Source organism: Ochotona curzoniae, unplaced genomic scaffold (assembly GCF_017591425.1).
Source record: "Ochotona curzoniae isolate NIBS_2020 unplaced genomic scaffold, NIBS_Ocur_1.0 patch422, whole genome shotgun sequence".
In the NCBI taxonomy this organism is placed as follows: Eukaryota; Metazoa; Chordata; class Mammalia; order Lagomorpha; family Ochotonidae; genus Ochotona; species Ochotona curzoniae.
Window position 1 is genome coordinate 326361 of NW_024466998.1, and position 8260 is coordinate 334620.

The 8260-nt window shown below is 42.4% G+C and overlaps 1 non-coding gene across 1 annotated transcript; it reads left to right on the forward strand.

Annotated features, from left to right (window-relative positions):
- Positions 1–1390: 1390 nt before the first annotated feature.
- LOC121167683 lies at positions 1391–1496 on the forward strand. The gene has a single exon (XR_005885625.1). It is a non-coding gene; the product is annotated as a U6 spliceosomal RNA (small nuclear RNA).
- The last annotated feature ends 6764 nt before the right edge of the window (positions 1497–8260 follow it).

Below are 8260 nucleotides of genomic sequence, written 5' to 3' on the forward strand. Positions count from 1 at the left end.
GATTGGAAAGATATTAAAACATGACCGAACACTTCCCAGGCCACACCACACGGTAAAACAGGCAATTATAGCACATTCTGCAAGCTAAAACATCCCGTTCTACTAATGACAGTTGCAGAGGCATAACAGTTACCAGCATGTGAACTGAATTCACAAAGAAATCAGTCAAAAAGGGCGATGTATAAATGCATATCCCCACACTGATAATTGTATGCACCCAGCTTTAAAACTGCAGTCATAAATGAGTAAAATGTTTCTAAATCTGCGGTCATCTGAAATTATGTGACAGACAGCCTAAATCTTTTGACAAGATCAATCAAAACCCTGGATGGGTCACCATGCAGATGTGGTCATCTTTTGGAAATGTTATATTTTACCAAGGCATATGTACAAAAAGGACATTGTTCACTGGATACATCTGTGTTGCTACTTACATTCACAATGGTGATGCATGATAAGGTGCTTTCATGGAATCAAGTCTACAGAAAATACATAGGAATTAGATCACTCTAAAACTCTTCATACTATTTACACCTCCACTAATTAATTAAGAATTATGCAAAACTGACATACATAGCATGGAGTTGAAAAACAGTGTTGACGCTTAATGTGATGGGAAAAAATTTAAACAAATAAAACCTCAATAGTCTTTCCTTACCCCCTCCCTTACAGCACGAATTGTATTGTTGGAAGTTTTGACTTTGTATTCAAAAGATTGCTTTTCAAGGCTGATTTGCGGGAATGGCATTGAGGCAGCTGGCCAGGTGGCAGCTGGCGATGCAGTGGTTGTCTCCTACGTGAATACCAGAATTCTGACTGTTCCAGCTCCTTGCTAACCCACCTGGGAAGGCAGCAAAAAATGGCTCAAATACTGAGGTCCGTAACACCTATGTGCAAGACTCAGAATGAATCCTGGACTGCTAGATTTGACCTAGTCCAGCCCCAGCTGTTGTGAACATTTGGAAAGTGATCCAGCTAATGAAAAATCTCTCTTTCTCTGTCTCTAACTCTGCCTTATTAATAGTTTGCCAGGATCTCAGAATGTGGGATTATGGGATTCAAGACTGCATCTTTTTTAATGATTATGATCAGCATGCCCAGATTATTTGATGGGGAGACCAGATAAGTCAGCATTTTTCTATTGGTTAGTTTTATACATGATTTATGCCTGAAGTCATTAGGGAAAAAAAATAGTAACAGTCAGTGATATATTAGGAAAAAAATTGGGAATGAGACAGGTTTATTCCATCATAACAATTCTAAATGCTAAAAAAAAAATCTAAGAAGTCAAGTGTTGAATGAATCTGAAGATTTTCCTTTCCCAGTGTTAGTTGACACAATTGTTTACTTGCAAATCAACTATTAAGAACTATTAAAAGAATAAAATAATGTGCTTATTTCAGCAGCACATACGCTAAAATTGGAATGATACATAGAAGATTAACACGGCCCCTGCACAAGATGACATGCAAATCTGTAAAGTTTCCTTAAAAAAAAAAAATAGGATATTTCTATACCACCAGCTGTGAGGGTCCAACTCAATCAGTTATCTGGGTGTTCACCCTGGCAATTAGGGAATAAAATAAGGAGCTTCCAATAGTAAGCTTTTCCTGCAGAGTTGAACGTATTCAGGGGTCATCAGCAATCACTCATCTAGGATTCATGTTTGGACACATGTATGTCAGTAGGCTGAGTTGTAGAGGCTAGCCAAGTTCAACATTAATAACTCATGGATGTATCAGTTCTCAGGTGCGTTGTGTTCACACAGAAGAGCAGCTAATGAGGCTGCCCATCATTGTTTAGGCTCCAGAACCTAAAACCTACCATAAGACCCAAGCTCCGTGAAAATGTTAAGGCTTGCTCTGGAGGACATCGGTTAGCCATTTTCTACAGCTTCTGAAAAAAAAATAGAATATTTTCTTTTTTTATAACAAGGAAATCAGATCAGCATATTCCAGAGAAAGCACATAGTACATGGCTATTTTGGGCAAATGGGCCACCTACACTTTTGTTTAAAAAGTATTCCAGGTCAGAGTCCAGTCCAGTAATCAATTAGAAAAACTGACCCAGAAAAGAAAGATTGCGTTGAGGCCTCATCAACTAAAGGGCAATGATTAAAGTCCTGTACCAACTTTCTGTGGGAATTTGCATATGGAAAATAAAGCTTCTGTGTTCTGGGGTGAGGATGAATGAGCCCCCCTTTTCAGGGACAGATATCATACCAAGCTCCAGCTGCTATAGCAACCCTGACCCAATCAGAAGGAAAGTGAGCTGGTTATAGTCCCATCTGGATTCGGAGACAGCAGTCAATGAACAGAAGCAAACATCACCACCGTATACAGACCCACAGAGTCTTAACAATTGACTTTGGAAATGGTAGAATGATTTTCAAAAGGGACTAAATGTACCATTGGTTCACTTCATATCAATCTTCAAGCAGAAAAATTGTTTTACCCTAAAATGTATCAATTGCTCTGTGTGTGTATTATAGATTTGCTTTATTTATTTGAAAGGCACAGTGAGAGAGAGAGAGAAGCTTCTATCCATGGATTGATCTTCAGCAGCCAGTCTGAAGGCAGGAGCAGAACGCCATCCTCATCTCCCAAATGGACACCAAGGGGCACGACCCACTGCCTTCTCAGCTGCAGTCAGCAGGGGGTAGAAGGGAAGGTGAGGAGCCAGGGCTCGAAGCGCTCATACGCATGATGACATCACAGGCAGCAGCTTAACCCTCTATGCCAAGATGCTTGTCCCATCTTTGGAGTTTAAAGTATGATTTTAAAGTCATTGTGTGTGTGTGTGTGTGTGTGTGTGTGTGTGTGTGTGTGTGTGGCAGAAGTGCTTACTAATCAGGACTGACTTAAAGACCACAACAATGGTTAGCATCGAAGCTGTCACTTCCTTGCACAGCACTATCCTGGAGGGTTAGACTCACTCTACGAATAGCAGCAACGGCTGGGGCTGGATCAGGTCAGAACCGGCAGCTGGAACTCTATCCAGGCCTCCCATGTGGTTGGCAGGGACCCAAGCGATTGATCCATCTTCTGCTGTTTTCCCACGTGCTTTACTAGGGTGTTGGATGTGAGGTGCAGCAGCTGGGACTCAGGCAGTCACGTGGGATGCTGGTCATGCAGGTCACCACTTAGTGCACTGTGCCACAAGGCAGGTGCAACATCCTGAAACTTAAACCTCAATTTCTGCTAACCTTCTAAACTTCTAAACTATCTGTATAAAAATTCACTTTGGCGTAGTATCTTTTCTGCTCCTATATTTTTGTTTTCTAACACAGGTCACTGTTCCATTCCTATGCCAATCATTTGGCAATCAATATTAGCAAATTGGAATTAATTTTTTCATAATTTCATAATGGATCCTCTTTATACTATAAAATACCAATACACGGAAATCAAGAGTGAAGAGATTGAAAATGACAAATGGGAGGTAAGTCTGAGCAGAGGTGCGGCCCAGGTGTCTGGGTCCCCTAGCCACATGGTTCCCAGTTCTCACTAGGGCCGGGACTTTGGGCTGGCCGGGCTGGGCTAGGCTGCAGTTCCCTCCAGTTGAGCTGGCACTTACCAGAAAAGGGCTGGTCAGGTCACAGCACCAACTGTCAAATGCCGAGGGGAGACGGGTTATACATGCCTGACTGGGTCGGAGTACGCAAGCCAACACACATGAGACCCAGGAGAGAGTGTGAATCCAGTATAGGGACTGCAGGGACATCACCTGCTGGGCCAACTATTCACACTGGTGAGCAGGAGAGCTGGGATTGGGGGCAGACAAGGCCAGGCAGGGCTACAAAACCTGTTGGCCTGCATGTAAGCTGGATTGGGGAAAAGCCAGGCTGGGCCGATTCTACCTACTGGTACATGCATAAGCCAGAGGGCATGAGGGTTGATTGGGCTTTGCTGCAGCATCAGCTAGCAGATGCTGGCATAGGGGAGAAAACTCTGTCAAGCTAAACTGCAGTACCACCTGGAGAGTGCAAGATTCAGGAGTGGGAGTGGACCCAGTCAGGAAACATTGGGCACTGCCCACTTGGGTAGCCACTCCAGCTCGTGAGAATATGAACCAGGACTGGGACAGGTATGGCAAGACAGAGAATGACACCCACCAACAAGTGTGTGGACTGGATAATGGGGCTGGTTGGGTGAAACTAGGTTTTAATGCCTAGTGAAACCTATGAGAGCTGAATGGGATGTGGAACAGGCAGGACTAGTATGCTATGCATACTGGCAAGCACAGGAGCCAAGGCAAAAGGCAGGCCTGGTGGGGGCTATTGTGAGTCATTTCTAAGCTACAACTCCCACAGGTTTGATGGGGGCCAGGTTTGCGATGGGCAGGATTGGGCTGGACTGCAACACCCATTAGTTTGTGTAGAAGACAGGGCTGGAGACAACTGACCCAGCAATTGCAACTAACAGTGTGCACGTAGGTCAATTTGGGTGACAGACTGTGCCAGACCCTGTATTGACATGTACATATAAGTATCAGGTTGGGGATCACCTCAGATGAAGTTTCTTTGGGAATCACCCCCCAACTGAACCCCTGGACTCAGCATTCCAACCACAGAAAATTGCAGGTCCCATGGTCTGTCACAGCTGGGTCTCCTCGGTGGCTTAGACAGAGCAGTGGACAGCATATCCAGATGCACCTGGAGGATATGGCAGTACATTGGAGCCTGCAGAGGACACCTGGTACCACAACAGAGGATGGAGGACAGAACAAACCAATCAACTACCCCAGCCAAGAGTTGGCAGTGAATACCTGGGCAAAAGGAGGCTCGAAGGTGGATATGTCAACCAGTGGATTCTGAAGAGATTTCATCATGATTGGAGGAGCAAGACCGGCAGCAATGCAGAACTGTTGAACTATCAAAACCACTTGAGCAGGACCCTTGGAGCATGTCCCACATCGGGGACCCTGGGATGGTTGGGAGGCTGGGTGGGGCTTCTCCCCATATATTTCCCCTCCCGCCAGACACAGCAAGGCAAAAAGAGAATGTCAAAACAGTGACCACACCCACCTTCCTCTAGCCCTTGATCCCTTGACCCTAATCAAATATGTAAGAAGTAACAACAATAAAATTTATACAATAAAAAAAGGGACATGACAAATGGTTAAAGTGATCTACTTTTTCTCAATTAAATCTTAACTTTGCTGTTGTAAAAGGAATAACAAAAAACAGGGCCCAGAGAGCTAGCCTAGTGACTAAAGTCCTCACATTGCATGCACCAGGATCCCATGTGGGTGCCTGTTCATATCCTGGCTGCCCCACTTCGCACCCAGCTCCCTGCTTGTTGCCTGGGAAAGCACTAGAGGACAGCCCGAAGCCTTAGGACCCTGTACCCATGTGGGGGACCCAGAAAAAGTTCCTGGTTCCTGGCTCCTGGCTCCTGGCTTCTGATCGGCTCAGCTCTGGCCATTGTGGCCGCTTCGGGAGTGAATCATTGGATGGAAGATCTTCCTCCCTGTCTCTCCTCCTCTCTGTAAATCTAACTTTCCAATAAACATAAATAACGATTTTTTAAAAGTAATCATAAAACAAAATGAAATCAGCTTATGAGAGAGTTACCTGTACATTCATTTTTGTAGTAGCTCAAATCATAATATGTAAGAAGGGTGATTAAACCAGATGTCTATCAATGAGTAATTGCATAAAGAAAATGTGGTACATATACACTATAGAATACTACTCAGCCACAAAAAATACTTAAATCTCGTCTTTTGCAGCTAAATGGATACAATAGGAAACCATCCTGCTGAGTGAAAGAAGTCTGTCCCCAAAATACAAATATCATACATTCTGACTAATCTGTGACAATACAGAGTACAAAAATGTAGAGTCACATTCTGGGAGTTGCTTTTTGGGTACAATCGGTACTCCTAAGGAACAGTAGGGTTTTTTGCTTACATCTTTTTGTTTGCTTTTGTTTTACTGTTCTTTGTTGTTATTTTCCACCTGCCGTGTGTTGATACCTTGACCTGACAAAATATTAAGCTTGCGGAAAAATTAATTCTAAAAAGCAGTCATAATTACAAACTTACTTAAAAAGAAGAAAATCACAATAGCATACGCTAAGACAATCCTGTTGATATTTTAACCCGTTTGTTGGAGCTGATGATGTGGCCTAGTACGCTAAGCCTCCATCTGCAGTGCAAGCATCCCAGATGGGTGCTGGTTCGAGTCCCAGCTGCTCCACTTCCAAAGCAGCTCCCTATTGATGGCCTGAGAAATAGTCTCGTGTTGTTAGATTCCATGGGGAGACCCAGAAGAAATGCTGGCTCCTGGCTTTGGATCGGCCCAGCTCTAGCTGTTGCAGCCATTGGGGGAATGAACCAGGGGATGGAAGATCCCTTTGTCTTACCCTCTTTCTGTAAAAATAAATAAAACTGTATTTTAAAGTCTTTATTTCTTGAATTATATCTCTTTAAACACTTTGTCACTTTCTAAAGTTGTGTTATGTATATTTTATGTATTATACATATTCTTTGTAAGCATAAATAATATATATATTTTTTTGCAAATTAAATATCTACCCATTGCTCACAATGAAATTAGGCACCAATCTCAAAGATACTGCAAATCTCTGCAATGGACTCCCTGATTTGGCAGGATCTTGGAAGTGGCAGGATGTTGGCAGTCTTGGTTCCAGTACCACATGCTTGCTGCATTTTCAGCTGCCCTTGCTGACTTAGCTGCATTCCAGTCAATGGGGTGCTGGTGGTAATGACAGATGTCACTGCTAAGCTTGCCGCCAGAACCTTCCACAGAATTTCCTGTATTCTTTCTTTCTTCTCTCAGCTTTCTTCTTTCATTCTCATTGTGGAGAATCAAGTGGGGGACTTGAGAATCCCGGCATATAGAAAGAAGCTGTGTGGATGTATGCCCACATAAAAAGCTTGTGACATGAGTGAGAATTACAGCCCTGCGTCATTAGACACACGGGTCATCTGTTACACCATCAAACACGCGCTGGCCGACACATAGCTTACTTTAAAGCCTTGCCTTGTGTGCTCGTTGGTTGCATGGCTCTCCTTGAGTACAGTATCCATGATTCCCATAGTAGTACACTAAACCACACTGCCCAGAGCTGTTGTCAGCCACTGATTGAAAGGGAGCAGGTGCTAGAACCAGGATGCTCTTAGCCAAAGCAGGACTTCTACAGTCACGCTCCCAGGGTTCCCTTAAAGCAGAGTTGAAGCTGTTCAGCCCTGCTCTGCAATCAGAGGCTGTTGCTACCCACTCTTTCCTTTCGGCTCTCCTTCCACAGGTGTTACAGCCGGATCCTAATCTGAAGGCTCTTCATCTCGTACGGTTTTCACCCATTACACATCCTACACACATAATATCATTTGCACATCCTTTTCCGGTAACATTGAAATCAATATAGGCTCTTTTAAAAATATCACTGTTGGACTCTGAATAGGCTTCATTACGGTTGGGATGGAGAGATTGGCAGCAATCCAGAACTGATGAACTATCAAAACTGTATGAGCAGGACAGCTCATGTCACTGATACATGATTATATTAGTGTCATGTAAACTCTAATAAACTAAGATTATGTTGCATGTAATAGTGTCATGAAAATATTTATGCATATTTTCATAGCTTCAGATGAAATTCAGAAAAGTGACTCTTCAGTAGGCAATAGCAACATATTTGGAATGCTTGCACATATCCCCCAATAGTATTCCAAATTGTTCCAATTTACTCTACTACCAGTTACAAATGAAAGTACTTACATCATCATATCCTCCTCAGAAATAAATGTTAGTTTTAAAAAGAAAGGTTTTTGTTAATTAAAAAGGCAAAATCGTAATTTATGTCTTCTCATTAGGTACTGTATTGAACCTAATAAACTTGAACCTAATGCTATATGTGTTATCTATATTTCCCCCTTTGTAAAAAATCCATTTTATCATTTCATCTTTTCGTTTATAGATTTTACTTTTTTCTGCTCATAATTTGTATCTACAGTCATTAAAATCCATAAGTCTTTAGTTTTCTTCAGAAAAATTAAAACTAACTTTGAAGAGAAACAGAACAATGTTTCCTGATATCAATGCTACAAGGTGGTTAACGATAAAATATGAGCTGCTTTAACGTAACACATGCTATAAGATTTTCTTTAACAGAATGCTAACATTTATTCTTTGGCAATTTTTAAATGCTAACAACTAGATGTTACCTGTCATAGGAACAAAATGGAAACCGCCATTAAAATACTCAAGATGATGTTATATTTTTGTTAAATC